Source organism: Triticum dicoccoides, chromosome 4A (assembly GCF_002162155.2).
Source record: "Triticum dicoccoides isolate Atlit2015 ecotype Zavitan chromosome 4A, WEW_v2.0, whole genome shotgun sequence".
NCBI lineage: Eukaryota > Viridiplantae > Streptophyta > Magnoliopsida > Poales > Poaceae > Triticum > Triticum dicoccoides.
The window spans coordinates 294,053,940-294,070,520 of record NC_041386.1 but is presented as its reverse complement, the minus strand read 5'-3'; positions in this window follow the sequence as shown (position 1 = coordinate 294,070,520).

Here is a 16,581-nt window from a genome sequence, read left to right as displayed (position 1 = left end):
GTGCCACCCCTAGTTGGTTTTGCAGTATTGACGACAAACCTGGTTGAGGGACTAATGTGTTTGTGAGAATTGTAGGATAACACAGGTAGAAGTCCCTCATTGATTCGGTTTTCCTACCAGAGATGACCCCTAAACATGTATGAAGACATTGAAGTCAAAGGTGGGATGTGAAGACATTCATATTGAAGACTATGACAAGAGAACACATCGTGTGAAGACTATGGAGCGCGAAGACTTAGTTGTTTCATCGTTCTTTTTCTTCTTCATTGAGTCATAGGAACCACCGTACTGTTAAGTGGGGTCCAAGAGAACCAGTCAGAATGACTGAAGGGATGCTTAACCAAAATCCTATATCTTCGAGCGAAGTCTATGAGAGCAAATCTTGTCCAGAATTGGATAAGTCAGCTTTGCTTGTAGCCCAAGTAAAGTTGCCGTGTGTGTGTGAAATCTGATAGTTGGAACATGTGTCAGTTCCTTAGTGACCCAGGGTCATTTTGGACAAATCAGGTCGGGTTGCCTAGTGGCTATAAATAGCCCACCCCCTACAACCATAAACGGTTGGCTGCTCAGAGTTAGTGTACGACTTTTGTCGTTTGAGAGCAACCCACCTCGAGGCCTTTGAGAGAGAATTCCTTGCGAGGATAAAGCCCTAAACACCCAGAGCCAAAGAGTGTTAGGCATCACTTAAGTCTTCCTGTATGTGTGATCTGAAGACTTATTACACTTGAGGACTGTGAATCCTCCAGCCGGTTAGGCGTCGCGCTCTCAGCATTGAAGAGTCATTGTAGATTGCCGGTGAATGAAGTCTGTGAAGGTTTGGAAGTCTGCCTTGAAGACTTACCAGAGTGATTGGGCGAAGACTGGGTGTCCTTAGCTCAAGGGGAATAAGTTGAAGACACGGTCTTCTGAGTTGAATCTCAGCCTCCCTAACCAGACGTACAGTTGTCACAGCAACTGGAATTGGTCCAACAAATCATTGTCTTCAACGAGTCACTGGTTCTATCCTTCCCATCTCTTTATTTACAGCTGGTCCTTGTGAAGTCATTGTTTGTTTGCATTATCTTTGTCTTCACTGAGTGACTACTTGTTCTGATTGGCTTCATACTATCTTCCTACCTGATCCATACTGCCTAGCTGCCATTAGTTGTTGTGCTTTCACTTCATTGAATACTTGACTATGGTTTGCTTAGTGTAGTCTACCTTCCGCTGCCTGGTAATAGGTTTATTTCTATCGTTTGTCTTTGAAACTCCCATGTTTTGAATACTTTCTTAAAAATTGGCTATTCACCCCCTCTAGTCGATCACTAGCCCTTTCAATTGGTATCAGAGCAAGGTACTCCCTTATTATGTGTGATTCGGTTTAACCACCTGGAGTTTTAGCTATGTCGGCCGCAGGGATAATCAAATTCTCCATTGCGTTCCCAGTCTTCGATGGAACTGAATATCCCTACTGGAAGAATAAGATGCGCATGCATCTTGAAGCCATTGATGTCGACCTATGATATGTCGTCAAGAATGGCGTTCGCAAGGCTGGTGAAGGTGTCACCGGTGCTGATGTCAAGAAGTTCATTCAACTGGATTCCACTGCCAAGAACATCATCTGTGGTCATCTGACCAAAGGACAGTATGGCCGTGTGAGTGCTTTGGAAATATCTAAGCTAGTCTGGGACTGGCTCTCCAAGGTCAACGAAGGCGTCTCAACCCAGAGAGATCAAAGAATCAGTGTCCTTCGCAACCTCTTCAACCACTTCAAGAGAAATGACAATGAGAATGTTCAGCTCACGTTTGATCGACTCACTGACATCAGAAATTAACTTCAAGCCCTTGGCGCTACTGAGATCACCAAGCATGAAGTCGTCAAGACACTCCTGAGATCACTTGACAGCTCGTTTGACACCCTAGCCCTGATGATTCAACAACGTCCTGACTTCAAGACACTCGATCCGTCTGACATACTTGAAAGGCTCAACACACATGAGTTTCAACTTTCTGAGAAAAGAGACATCTACAGTCCCAACTATGGGCGAACTCGTGCCCTGAAGGCAAAAGTTGTCTCCTCATCTTAAGAAGAATCTAACAGTAGTTCTGATGATCCTGAAGACATTGGAAAGGAGCTTGCTATGCTTGTGAAGAATTTCCAAAAATTCACCAAGAAGAAAGGCTTCAGAAAGTCTTCACAGTCAAGCTCAAGGAATGATGAAGCTTCTGCTCATGACTATAAGAAAAGAACATGCCACAAGTGCAAGACACCTGGCCACTACATCTCTGAGTGTCCACAGTGGGACAATGAGGAAAAGAAGAATAAGAAGAGCAAGTAGTATGATTCTGATGACAAGAAGAAGAAGAAATACTCAAAGTCTTCTTCCAAGTCTTCCTCAAAGTCTTCATCACACAAGAAGAGCTCATCTGGCAAGGCTCGTGCATTCGTTGGCAAGGAAATGGATTCAGAGGTGGAGTCCGCTTCTGAGGAGGCGGAGGTGGAGTCTGAGGAGGAGTCCGATTCTGGCGTTGCAAGTCTGGCTACAGCATACGTTGCTAAGTCCATCTTCAACACTGAAGACAATGGCTTCATCACCGACGCCGATGCAAATGACAAGGACTAATCCGCTCCCACCTACTGCTTCATGGCACATGGTGCCAAGGTAAACACACACACTACTCACTATCAAACATCCAGTGAAGATGACTCTGATTGTGGTTCCAAACCCATCTACAAAACACTTGCTAAAATTGCAACTGAACAACAGAAAGATGTGGAACATATTCAAAAATTGTTAGACAAAAGCGATGACCTATTAGACGCTGAAATGACTCGATCTCAGCCCTTAATTGAAGACATAAAAAATCTTCATGTTAAGTATGAGGAGCTTGAAAGTCGTCATGAAACGCTCTCAACAACTCATTAAAAGCTTTCCTATGATTATCTTCAAAGGAAGCAGGATCTTGAGAAATTGAGAGCGGCTCATGAAGATCTTCAAAAGGAAAATGAGTCACTTGTCGCCAAACAGGTCAGTTCCGCTCAGGAAGGATTTGAACCACCATGTCTTAAATGCATTGAGCGTGACAACGCTACTTCTGTTGTTGGATGTTCTACTACTGCTACTATTGCAATATCTTCAATTGTTGATGTGGTAACTAACCCCTCTGCTGAGGATACCACTGCTATTGCTGATGAAAATGCTAGGTTGAAGACATTGCTTGAAACAGGGATGTACAAAAGTCTCAAAGGGCATCAGACACTATGTGATGTCCTCAAAAGGCAGATCCTGAATCGAAACCCTAGGAAAGAGGGTCTTGGGTTCGAAAGGAAAATGAATGCTGATGGCTCTTACTGGAAACCTGAGCAGTACCCCAAAACCACATGGGTTGCTGCAAAGGAACCTTCAGTGGATCCATCCACCCTGTCTGCCTTCACTTGTGCTAATCCCATTGTTATTAATGAATCCTTTGATGCAAACTATAAACTGTTTAAGAATCAAAATGGTGAAGTGTTTGCCAGGTATATTGGTACTAACTACAGGAATGGGCCACCTATGAAGAAAGTATGGGTGCCGAAAATGTGGTTGGAGAATCTTCCTGTGAATGTCGTCATGACACCACAAGTGAAGAAGACAAACCCCAGACCACAGGCTTCGTATGGTCCAAAGGCTTCATACAGACAAAGGACTCACCTGAGTCGCACTGACGCAAATGTTTTGTAGGGAAACCATACTCAGACCTATGAATATGAGTGCATTTCATCAAGCCGCCATGTTCATAAGACCAAGAACTACTCTGCTTATTCTTATGAGTACTATTGTCCACCTGCAAGACTATTTGCCAGGGCTCCAAAGCCAAAGTTCTTAGATGCTGCACTTAGACTCATTGCTTCGAAGCCACCCTTGAAGATGTGGGTGGCTAAGAAAGCTTAACTCTCTTTTGCAGGGAAGGGTCTCCAGCCGAAATTCAAATTCATCTGAAGCTATTGCTGGGGACCTTAAACATCTTGTAGGGCGCAAGATCAAATGCCCAAATGGTCTTATTATGTATTTTGTTCTTGAGTCGCTTGCTACTTGCCCTATCAGTCCTAACCTCGATCTAAGCTTTCATAATCCACTTGCTCGTCAAATGTTTATGCTTCACAATTCTCTTCGTGAAGCCTATCCCCCTAACTGCACTGTAGGGTATGACACCAGCTGCTTCAGAATGGATTATTGATAGTGGGTGTACTAATCACATGACTGGCAAGCAAAGTCTTCTCATGGACTCAACTTTACGTCCATCTGACAAGAGTCACATCACATTTGCTGATACTGGTAAAGGAAAGGTATTGGGTCTAGGTAGAGTTGCAATCTCGAGGGATCAACACATGGATAAAGTAATGCTTGTTGAATCCCTTGGTTTCAACTTAATGTCTGTCTCAATGCTTTGCGATTTAAACATGATGGTGATATTTGGAAAATATCATTGCCTTGTTCTAATGGAATCTGACAAGTCTCTAGTCTTTGAAGGGTATTAGAAAGATGATTTGTACGTGGTAGAGTTCTCAGCAGGACCACAGCTTGCCGTATGTCTTCTAGCAAAAGCTTCAGAATAATGGCTCTGGCATCGGAGGCTAGGGCATGCTGGCATGAGGAACTTGCACACTCTTGCAAAGAAGAAGCATGTCATAGGCATCGAGGGCGTCAAGTTCAAGAAGGATCACTTATGCGGTGCCTGTGAAGTAGGAAAGATGACGAGGGCCAAGCATCCCTCGAAGACAATCATGACAATGACTCAACCCTTCGAACTGCTCTACATGGACCTCTTCGGTCCCACTCACTACTCAACTCTTACTACTACTGCTTGTCTCTATGGCTTTGTCATTGTTGATGATTATTCAAGATATACTTGGGTGCATATAATCCTCTACAAGACTGAATTGCAGGATGTCTTCAGACGCTTCACCAATCGAGCCATGAACACCTATGGCGTCAAGATCAAGCACATCAGAAGTGACAATGGCACTGAATTCAAGAACACAGGCCTCGACACTTATCTTGATACTTTGGGCATCACTCATGAATTCTCAACTCCGTACACGTCGCAGCAGAATGGCATCATGGAACGCAAGAACAGAACACTTATTGAGATGGCCCGGACGATGCTCGATGAATACAAGACTCCAAGAAAGTTCTGGCCTGAAGCCATTGATACTGCATGCCATATCATCAATCGTGTTTATCTTCACAAACTTCTGAACAAGACATCCTATGAGCTCCTTACTGGCAAGAAGCCAAATGTCAGTTACTTCGGAGTATTTGGTGCCAGGTGCTGGATCAAGGATCCACATCACACTTCAAAATTTGCACCGAAAGCACATGAAGGTTTTATGCTTGGATATGGAAAGGATTTGCACTCCTACAGAGTCTTCAACCTCTTTCACTGTAAAGTGGTTGGAACTATGGATGTGCGGTTCGATGAGACTAACGACTCGCAAAGAGAGCACCTGCCAAATGTGCTAGATGAAGTTCCATCCAATGAAACCATCAAACTCATGGGAACTGGAGAAATCATACCATCTGAAGCTCAGCCTGAAGAGGAACTCATCATCTCTGCACCAGATCAACCTGAAGACAATGCTCAGCCTGATGACAATCCTTCTAACGATGACAATGATCAACAAGAGCAAAATCTTTGTCCTATTCATCCTCGTGTTGCAAATGAAGTACAGATTGAGAGAATAATTGATAGCATCAATGCACCAGGTCCACTCACTCGTTCAAGGGCAACACAGCTAGCAAATTTCCGTGGGTACTTCGCATTCGCTCAATATCTGAACCCAAGAAAGTTGATGAAGCCTTCATGATCCTCGTAAGCACAATATCATAGGCACTAAATGGATATATCGCAACAAACAAGATGAGCATGGTCAAGTTGTCAGAAACAAAGCTCGTCTCATTGCTCAAGGATACACTCAAGTTGAAGGAATTGACTTCGATGAAACATTTGCTCCTGTGGCTAGGCTTGAAGCTATACGCATACTGCTGGCCTATGCAAATCATCATAACATTCTTCTGTATCAAATGGATGTGAAGAGCGCCTTTCTCAATGGCAAGATTGAAGAAGAAGTGTATGTTGCACAACCGCCTGGCTTTGAAGATCCAAAACATCCTGACATGGTTTACAAGCTGAACAAGGCACTGTATGGCCTTAAACAAGCCCCTCGAGCTTGGTATGACACACTCAAAGACTTCCTGAAGAGCGAAGGCTTCAAACCTGGTTCCCTGGATCCCACTCTCTTCACGAAGACATATGATGGTGAACTGTTTGTGTGCCAAATATATGTGGATGACATTATCTTCGGCTGCACTAACCAGAAATATAGTGAAGAGTTTGGATATATGATGCAAGAGCAATATCAGACGTCCATGATGGGTGAGTTGAAGTTCTTCCTTGGTCTTCCAATACGACAGCAACGCAACGGCATCTTCATATCTCAAGAGAAATACCTCAAAGATTGCCTGAAGAAGTTTGGAATGCAAGACTGCAAAGGCTACACGACGCCAATGCCAGCTAAACACCATCTGGGTCCCGACGACAATGGTAAAGATTTCAATCAAAAGGTATACCGATCCATGATTGGTTCTTTGCTTTATTTATGTGCATCTAGGCCAGATATCATGCTTAGTGTTTGCATGTGTGCCCGGTTCCAAGCGGCACCAAAGGAATCGCATCACTTAGCTGTGAAGCGAATTCTTAGATATTTGGCTCACACACCAACGCTAGGATTATGGTATCCAAAGGGCTCAGAGTTTGATCTAGTTGGATTCTCGGATGCTGATTATGCTGGTGACAAGGTGGATCGCAAGTCTACATCAGGCACATGTCATTTTCTGGGACAATCACTTGTATGTTGGTCGAAGAAGTAGAACTGTGTATCTCTCTCCACTGCTGAATCTGAATACATTGCTGCTGGACCTTATTGCGCTCAACTTCTATGGATGAAGCAAACACTCAAAGACTATGGCATCCATCTGAAGCAAGTGCCACTCTACTACGACAACAAGAGCACCATCAAGATTGCTAACAACCCAGTTCAGCACTCGAAGACAAAGCACATTGAAATTCGTCATCACTTTCTCAGAGATCATGTTATGAAGGAAGATATTGATATCATACACGTCAACACTGAAGAGCAATTCGCAAATATCTTCACAAAGCCCTTGGATGAGAAGAGGTTTTGCAAGTTATGGTGTGAGATAAATATCTTGGAATCCTCAAATGTGATGTGATCAGGCACACTTCCTAACACTTGTGCATGTTGATGACTTAGATGTGCAACACACAAAGTAACGTATGTCTTCAATCAATGAAGACTTGCATTCTGAGTGTGAATACATTAACATGGAATTTGACTTCGGAGCGCCACGATAGTTGTGCACCGTGTCTGGGTCTAATACTTCCTATACGGTGGGTAACGCCACCACCAAATTCTTCCCTAAGAAGTGTTTCTTGCATGGCGTTACATTTGCAATGTCTTTGCTTTCTGTTTGTCTTCAATGTTAACATGATCTCATGTTTATCTTCAACGTACTGATTTGGTTTCTGTCCTCTACAACATTCACTTATAGATATGGCTTCTTGCTGAATCTTTTGAACCAAGTGAATGTGATCGGACCCTAACCCCTCTATGCTTCTTTCCTAAGTCTGTCTATCCAAATCATATGCATTCTATTGACACTGTCAAAATGTATTCTCTGCGTCCTTGTCAGCAGAAGACACATAGACAAACATTAATCCGTTTTCAATGCAAAATCCTTCCACCTGAAACCCAGAGAAGTGGGAACGACCACCCGACAATCCAGGAGTGCGTGGGAACGTGGAACAACCTTCGATGTGTTGCATGATAGCCACATGTCCTTCAGATGTGAACCGCCAGGGGCACCTGTGTAATAACGTTGTGCCGTCCCTGTCCCTATAAATTCACGCCTCACCCCAGTCATTATCCTTTCTTCCACTCTCGCACAAACCCTAGTGCCACCGCTAGCCCTCGACGACGCCGGCGACGAAGTGCTTAGCTGCCGCGAACTCACCGACGCCGTCCTCACGCCGACCGCGGACATCGTCTTCTCCGCCGTCGCCGTAGGTGTCCTCCATTGCCAAGTTAGGGCACGGAAGATCGAACTGCTCGGCCTCCTCTCCCACTCCGTCTAGCAGTTCCTCGTGTGGTAATTAAAACCTCCTTTTTACAGTCTCTTTGATCTGATAGATTCATCCTTTTCTACCACAAGCAGTTTCTGTTCACACAAGTTAGATCTATTTCATACTGCATCTGATAATATGCCTAGTATGTTCACTTATGCTTCACAAAGTAGTTAGATTCCTCACTCGTACTTATTCGTGGATTCGTACAAATCTGGAACCAACTCTCTATCTATGAGTGAATATCTTCGCACTATGAGGTCAATGTCTTCTAAATTGATTTATCGTCAAAATCTTCTCAGAATGCATATGACCACTTCCCCTTCCCTTGCACCTTAATGCTGTCACAGGTACATGTCTGTGGGACAATCCCTTGGTTCTCATGGTCTGCATTCATTTGCAGAATTCTTACAGCATCATATAAATTCTCCTGAAGCCAGTTCTTGTCTGACCAGTAGACGGAAGACTTTGACAGTTTTGAAGCCTTTCAGTCTAAACTTCATGGCACCAGAAAAATCTACAAGAAAGGGTGGCAGATAGCGTCGTGGTAACACCTCAAGAGATTTGCCTCCTGACCTCTATGAGCTGTACAAGACAGATCCAGAGGAGGACTACAATCAGCGGAAAACTCAAATCCAATGGATTCGAAGATATTGGGCTGAACAATGGTTCAAGTACAGGTTCGTGACCCAGGAGTATGCTGAGAAGAATGCCATCAAGCGACCGTGGGGAGACATCCTATACAAAAATCTTCAACCTAGGTCCAGAGCTGAAGCCATTGAACAAGGCTTCTATCCCTGCATCGTCCGTGGACCACAGCCTGCAGATGCAGACCCATCATCATTGCTATGGTGTCGTGACGACAATCTGTTCAAGCGCAACCTTCAGTTTGCCAAGAACTCGGCCAAAGAAAACAAGAAGTCGCGGGGATTAGACTTCAATCCAGGTCCCTCAGCTCCTCGTGCCGATGGCTCACGCGAAGCTGAACCCAATCTTGTTGGGCCCTTCTACAACCTGGAAGGTCTCATCACTCATATTATGGTTCAAGGGGCAGTCGTGGATCAACCTGCAGACGACGCTGAATTTGACGAAGCGCCTGCACCACCGAAGCCAAAGAAGCTGAAGAAGCCTAAAGCTTCGAAGCCTGCCCCTGCACCAACGGTTTCACGGGTGAAGCCTCTGGCCACTGCACCTCCTCAACATAGTGTCCAGTCTAAAGATCTGTCACGCATCTCCAAGCCCTCCAAAGTGAAGATACCCATGCAACCCACCAGCCAAGCACTGACCCCTGCTGCTGTTCTGCGAAATGAGAATGACGCCATTGATCTGTCCAGCGACGACGATCTCGGAGATGACGCTCTTGAGCAGTTGATCAAGAGCAAGCAAGAGGTAGAAATCTTCAATGACCTTCCTCTCTTTGATGTTGAAATCATCAACACATTCATTGATGAGTGGTTTGATAGCCCAAATGTTAGCTTTGATGATCTTCAGCTTCCCATTGGCCTTAGCGTCGCCTTCCACGGAGCCATTGCTGTTGAGCTGGCTCTAGCTCAGAAGATTGTTGAGCTGAAGCATAAGATAGATTATGAGAAGGCTATAACACCCCGAATATGACTTTTCCCAATATGTACTCCAACTCTTGCCGTTTCCGGCCTTAAGTTATTTTATTTTCTCGGGTTCAGGTTTTTGTCTCCGTGTGTTGTTATCATTGTCATGCATCTCATATCATGTCATCATGTGCATTGCATTACATACGTGTTCATCTCATGCATTCGAGCATTTTCCCCGTTGTCCGTTTTGCATTCCGGCGCTTCGTTCTCCTCTGGTGGTCATTTCTACCTTTCTTTCGTGTGTGTGGGGATTAAACATTTCTGGATTGGACCGAGACTTGCCAAGCGGCCTTGGTTTACTACCGGTAGACCGCCTGTCAAGTTTCGTATCATTTGGACTTCGTTTGATACTCCAACGGTCAACCGAGGGACCGAAAAGGCCTCGTGTGTCTTGCAACCCAACACCCCTCCAAGTTGGCCCAAAACCCACCAAAACCCTCTCCATCATCTAGAGCGTTCGATCATGATCGTGTGGCCGAAAACCGCACCTCATTTGGACTCTCCTAGCTCCTCCTATGCCTATAAATAGACCCCCTCCGAAAATTCCCGTTCTTCTTCCTCTGAAACCCTAGATCCACCCCTCGTCCGCCGCCGGACATGTCCGAAGTCCGCCGGCCAGAGCGCCGCCGCCACTCGTAGCACGCCATGTGGCAGGCGCCGCCACCTCGCGCCCGTGGCCCGCCGAGCCCGGTCAGGGCCCCCGCGGCCCAGATCCGTCTGCCGTCGCCCGCCTGCTTCTTCCCCGTCGCCGATCCGCTCCGCCCGCCGCCCGGTGCCTCCTCCATGCCGCCTTTGACTCCGGTGCCGGCCACCACCTCGTCGCCGGCCGCCGCACTTCTCCGCCCGGGCCCTCGTCGCTGGCCATCGCCCCGGCCGCCGCAACGCCGCAAGTCCCCGCCGCCGACGCCGCCCTGCTCCGGCCGGCCTCCTCCAACTCTGGCCTCCTCCTCCCCTCACTCCGGAGAGACCTTCTTCTCCGGCGAGGACGAACCTCAGGAAGCCCGCCGCTACAGTGCACGTCCAGATCCAGATCCGGATCGGGTTGACTTTTTGCCCGGAACCCTAATTTTCTTGCTATGTTCATCACATTGTATCTGTGCATCCGTAGCTCCATTTTGGGCATATAGCATATCAAAATGTTCATCTCAGAGAGTACATATTTCATCTCATTGCATCATTTTCATTTGAGTTCATCTTGATGCCCGAAATGCTGTTGGAAGAGTGCTACTTGAGATAATTGTCAGATCTGCTACTCCATTTAGATATTTGTCATTTTTGCCATGATTATTGTGTGCATGATATGCCCATGAGCTCTACATATGTTTTTTAAGGGTTTTTCCATCTTTCCAGAGGTGCAACCCATGTATTTTTGTGATGTGTGTGGTGACTAGCACAAGCTTGCAAAGTGAGGCACTTGGTAATGCTGATTTCAGGGACTTAGCATTTCCACAAAGTCCTTGAGCTGTTTATCTCATATAGCCATATGTTCATGTTGTTTCCTAGTGATCCGTGCCTCTTTTGAGGATGATCAGTAAGGATGTTTTGTTAATCTTGTAGTGCTCTATCCATCCATGTCTTTGTTTGCAATTATGGAGCACCCTAGCTTGAGTCAATCGAGCTCTACTTTTGCTACTTCGTGAATCTGGGTAGATTGTCTACTTGTTAGCGATTTTGCCGAGGATGTTGTAGTTGATCCGTGCATGCTATGCTATTGTTATTACCATGTCTAACTTGGATTTTGTGTATTCTTGATGGGTGTATTCTTAGCTTGTCATGACTTGCTCCGTAGTGAGTGCATCGAGCTCGCAAACATGCCTACTTGATACATGTTTCAGCATGCTCCAGTTTTCACTAAGTCTGAGAACTAATTATGTTTTTGCCATGTTCACATGCTTGCAAATGTATTTTCTGATCCTTTTGGATCAAGGTCACTAAGGGACTTTTGTTAAGCTCCTTGAGTAGCTCCATGCCATGCTTTACTTTGCCATGTTCAGGTCTTGTAGCATGTAGTTTTGTTGCTCCGAAGAGTGCTACCTGATATGAAATTCCAGACAAGTGTTAATTTTCACTAAGTCTGAGATCTGTTTAGCATATGCATTTTTGCCATGCTTGTTTGAACCTGTTAATGGATTAATTGGCCGTAGCTCAGTGCTAGAGTTTTGTTAAGCATCATGAATTCATCCCTGCCATGTATTTTGTTGTCATGTTTGGGTGCTGTAGCATGTTCATCTTGTCGCATATAGATGACTACTTGTTGTAAATCGCAGAACGTGGTCATATTTGAATTGCTTGCCATTTCCAAACCGTAACTCCGATTCCGGCGTTCTTTATATCGTTTTCTAGCGATTTCATCTCATCTCTCCGGTGGCACACTTGGATTTCCAAGTTGAGGCCAGGTTCATGCATTCCTTGTCAAATCTTGCATATGCATCCCGCATCGCATCCCGCATAGCATACCATCCTTGCATCATATTATTTGATCCTTGCACGTGGTTGATTGTGTCCTTGTTGCTTGTTTGTCTTGTTTGGGTAGAGCCGGGAGACGAGTTTGCTAACGAGGAGCCCGTTGAGTTTGCTTTCGAGGATCCAGTCAACTCTGACCACTTTGCAGGCAAGATGATCATACCCTCGAAATCACTACTATCTTTGCTTTGCTAGATGCTCGCTCTTTCGCTATGCCACTGCTATGATGCCTACCACTTGCTTTCAAGCGTCCCAAATTGCCATGTCAAACCTCTAACCCACCATGTCCTAGCAAACCGTTGATTGGCTATGTTACCGCTTTGCTCAGCCCCTCTTATAGCGTTGCTAGTTGCAGGTGAAGATTGGAGGCCGTTCCTTGTTGGAACATTTATTTACTTGTTGGGATATCATTATATTGCCATGTTATCTTAATGCATCTATATACTTGGTAAAGGGTGGAAGGCTCAGCCTCTCGCCTAGTGTTTTGTTCCACTCTTGCCGCCCTAGTTTCTGTCATATCGGTGTTATGTTCCCAGATTTTGCGTTCCTTACGCGGTTGGGTTATAATGGGAACCCCTTGATAGTTCACCTTGATTAAAGCTTTTCCAGCAATGCCCAACCTTGGTTTTACCATTTGCCACCTAGCCACTTTTCCCTTCGGTTTTCGGAGCCCGAGGGTCATCTTATTTTAACCCCCCCCCCGGGCCAGTGCTCCTCTGAGTGTTGGTCCAACTCGTCAGCCGCCGGTGGCTACCAGGGGCAACTCTGGGCTGGCCTACTGGAAGTTTAGACAATCTGAGTGTGCCCTGAGAACGAGATATGTGCAGCTCCTATCGGGATTTGTCGGCACATTCGTGCGGTGTTTCTGGATTTGTTTTAACCTGTCGAAGTGTCTTGAAGAACCGAGATACCGAGTCTAATCGGAACGTCTCGGGAGGAGGTCTATTCCTTCGTTGACCGTGAGAGCTTGTCATGGGCTAAGTTGGGACTCCCCTGCAGGGATTTGAACTTTGGAAAGCCGTGCCCACGGTTATGAGCAGATGGGAATTTGTTAATGTCCGGTTGTAGATAACTTGAACCTTAACTTAATTAAAATGAATCAACTGAGTGTGTTACCGTGATGGCCTCTTCTCGGCGGAGTCCGGGAAGTGGACACGGTGTTGGAGTAATGCTTGCGCAGGTTGCTCTCTAGTTTCTCGCTCGCGCTTTGCCTCCTCTTCTCGCTCTCTTTTGCGAACAAGATAGCCACCACATATGCTAGTCGCTTGCTGCAGCTCCACATATATTTACCTTGCCATACCTATTAAGCTTAAATAGTCTTGATCGCGAGGGTGCGAGATTGCTGAGTCCCCGTGGCTCACAAATTACTATTACACCAGATGCGGGGCCTGATGATTCTGCTCTAGGTGACGCACTTGAGCTCAAGTGGGAGTTCGACGAGGACTCTCAATGATACTACGTGTCTTTCCCTGATGATCAGTAGTGGTGCCCAGTTGGGGGTGATCGGGACCGTGTCGCATGTTGGGTTATCTTTTATTTTGGCGCTGTAATCGGGCCATGAGTGTTTGGATGATGTAATGTTATTTATGTACCTTGATTGACGTGGCGAGTGTAAGCCAACTATGTTAACTCCCCTTTATTATTTATATTACATGGGATGTTGTGAAGATTGCCTAACTTGCGACTTATGCCTTCAATGCGATTATGCCTCTAAGTCGTGCCTCGACACGTGGGAGATATAGTCGCATCGAGGGTGTTACAAAGGCTCAATTCAAGAAGCATATGGCTAAGCTCAATGTTGAAGACATTCAGAACTTCCAGACCATGATGAATGAGCTCAAGGAAGCATTCCGAACCAAACGCGAAGAAGCCAAAGGTTCTCGTGAGCGCATGAAGGATCTTGCTGCCAAATGTGTTCAGGGATACAATGAAGCTGAAAAGTGCAAGGCTTTGGGGCGACCAGGCATCGACCCTAGAATGGCGGCCAAGAAGAAGAAGAAGCCAGCTGTGGCAGAACCCGAAGCACCAAGGCAGGAAGTACATCCAATTGTCTTCCTAACCAGTATGACAGGCTCGAAGCCTAAGGTCCCCACAGTGGCTTCAGAACTAAAGAAAACAAGGGCAGCTGAAGCTGAAGCCAGAAAGCACAAAACCAAGGCCACCACTGATGATGCTCCTCCAACTAAGAAACACAAAACCAAGAAGAGAGATCGGGCTGCTCCCACAAAGCCCTTTGAGGTCGAGCCAATCTCAGTGGCTCTTCCTGCGTCTGAAAATCAAGAACGCCAAGTAATAGTTCATGAGCCTGCTTCCCCAGAGGCTCCTGAAGCTGAAGACAATCCAGCTGTTGAACCCACCGCAGCTGAAGACATTGGTCCTCATGACAATGTTGAAGATGATGAAGTCCTTCCTCAGATCGAGCACCAATTGATATCATCGCCTGTGCTCACGCACAGCAAATTCATCAGCATTGGTCGTCCTCTGATGCCAACTGCTCAGGATGCATCATGGGCTGATCACCCACAACAACAAGACATCCCAAGTTCTCCCCAACCGCAAGCCACCTCACCAGTGCAAGATGACGAAGACTTTGAGACCCAGCACACTCCATCTCCGCAAGCGTCGCCAGCATTACGCAGGCTTCGCAAAGGACCAAGGCCCCAAGTCACTCCCACTATGCACGTGTCTGAGTCTGAAGCCAAAATGGCTGAAGATATTCCGGCTGCATCAGCCGATGAAGAAGAAGAACCAAGAGTTGAAGCAGAAAGAGTGGCTACACCCCCGTCCCACCAAGATGTTGTTCTCGAGGAGAACGTGTCTGACCCTCCAGCTTCTGAAGTGGAGGTTAACAATCCTGAGGCGGCCACCAACATCACCACTGAAGCTAATGACGTTGTCATGGCTGAAGCTAATTTGGTGCCTGAAGCTACTGCGGTGCCAGAAGTACAAGCACATGAAGCCACTGCATTGCCCGAAGCCACTGCTGAAGCACCTGAAGCCAATGTGGCCCCTGAAGCCCATGTCAACGATAATGCCAATGCTCATGTTCCCCCTCCAAGACCTCACACCATTGAGCTAGCATTTGATCGTGGTCAGCCTGTTATGGTTCGATGGCCCATCCTGGTTCCTCCACCTGCTGCGGGTCCCCAATTTGACTATCATGTCGAGCACAGACCTTCTGTCCAGAAGCCCAAGCCAAGACTTCCACGATTCCCAGGCAATGCAACTTCACCTGGGGTCTCCAATGTGAATGGCTTCGTGGCACATAACACCTTCTTCCACATCGCCAAGAACCCTTATACCAAACCTCGCATTTCATCAGATCAGTTCTGGAGCTATCAGCAGCGCAGCTACTATTCCTGCGTCTTATACAATCAAGGGCGCATATTTCCACATATGTGCCTCGACACTAAAGCTATAGCTGGCCTGCCCTGCCTTGAAGAAGCGTTGGATTGCTTCTGAGATGCTGGACTACTGCAGTTTGTCATAGATAAGGAACACTGGAATGAAGAGCTTCTGCTACAGTTCTATGCAACTCTTCACATTCGAGGCTACAACAGGGATCCAAAGACTTGGGTCTTTGAGTGGATGACAGGCAATGTCCATCATGAAGCCAAAGATCTTGATATCATTGAGCACACAGGCCAGCCCACTCCTGGTTAATACTATGAACCAGGTTGTCAACAACACCAGAATGCCTTGGAAAGCATTTTTCAGAAGCCATAACCCAACATGAGTCAAATGTTGAGCATGATGAAGCCTTTGCCTCACGACGCTGAAAATACCCGTCTGAATTCTTTGTTGAAGACCTAGAGTATCTGCCTCGCACCATTTACCATATCATCAGAAAGACTCTATGGCTTGTCAAAGGACATTCATCTGCAGCGAAGCTTGAAGGAGCGATGAAGACATTGGTTTTCTATATCTTCAATGGCATCAGCTTTAATGCTCAAGACTTCTTCATCAGAAAGTTGGCTGCATCTGGCTCTGACATTTTTGGTCTAAAGTTTTACGCTCCATGGGTAATGCGTCTTATCAAGCTTCACTCTGCAATCAACTATCAGCCGTCTGCGCGCAATCAACTTGTCTTCTTGCTAGAGGTTGATCTGTCTGTTGAAGCCATTTACCCAGAGCCTGCTAAGGATCCCATTTATCTTCACAATGTTGATCACCAAAGCTTCACCCAGTCTATTGAAGGAGTTCAAGCAGTCTCGCGCGTTTATCCCCTTGCTGGCAACACACGTTCCCCTCGCGCTCAAACTAACGCCACTGGTAGCACCATTGCGCAAAGGCCTCGAAGGCGTTCTCGTGTTCTCAATGACTGAGAGCTTCTTGTCGCACTACA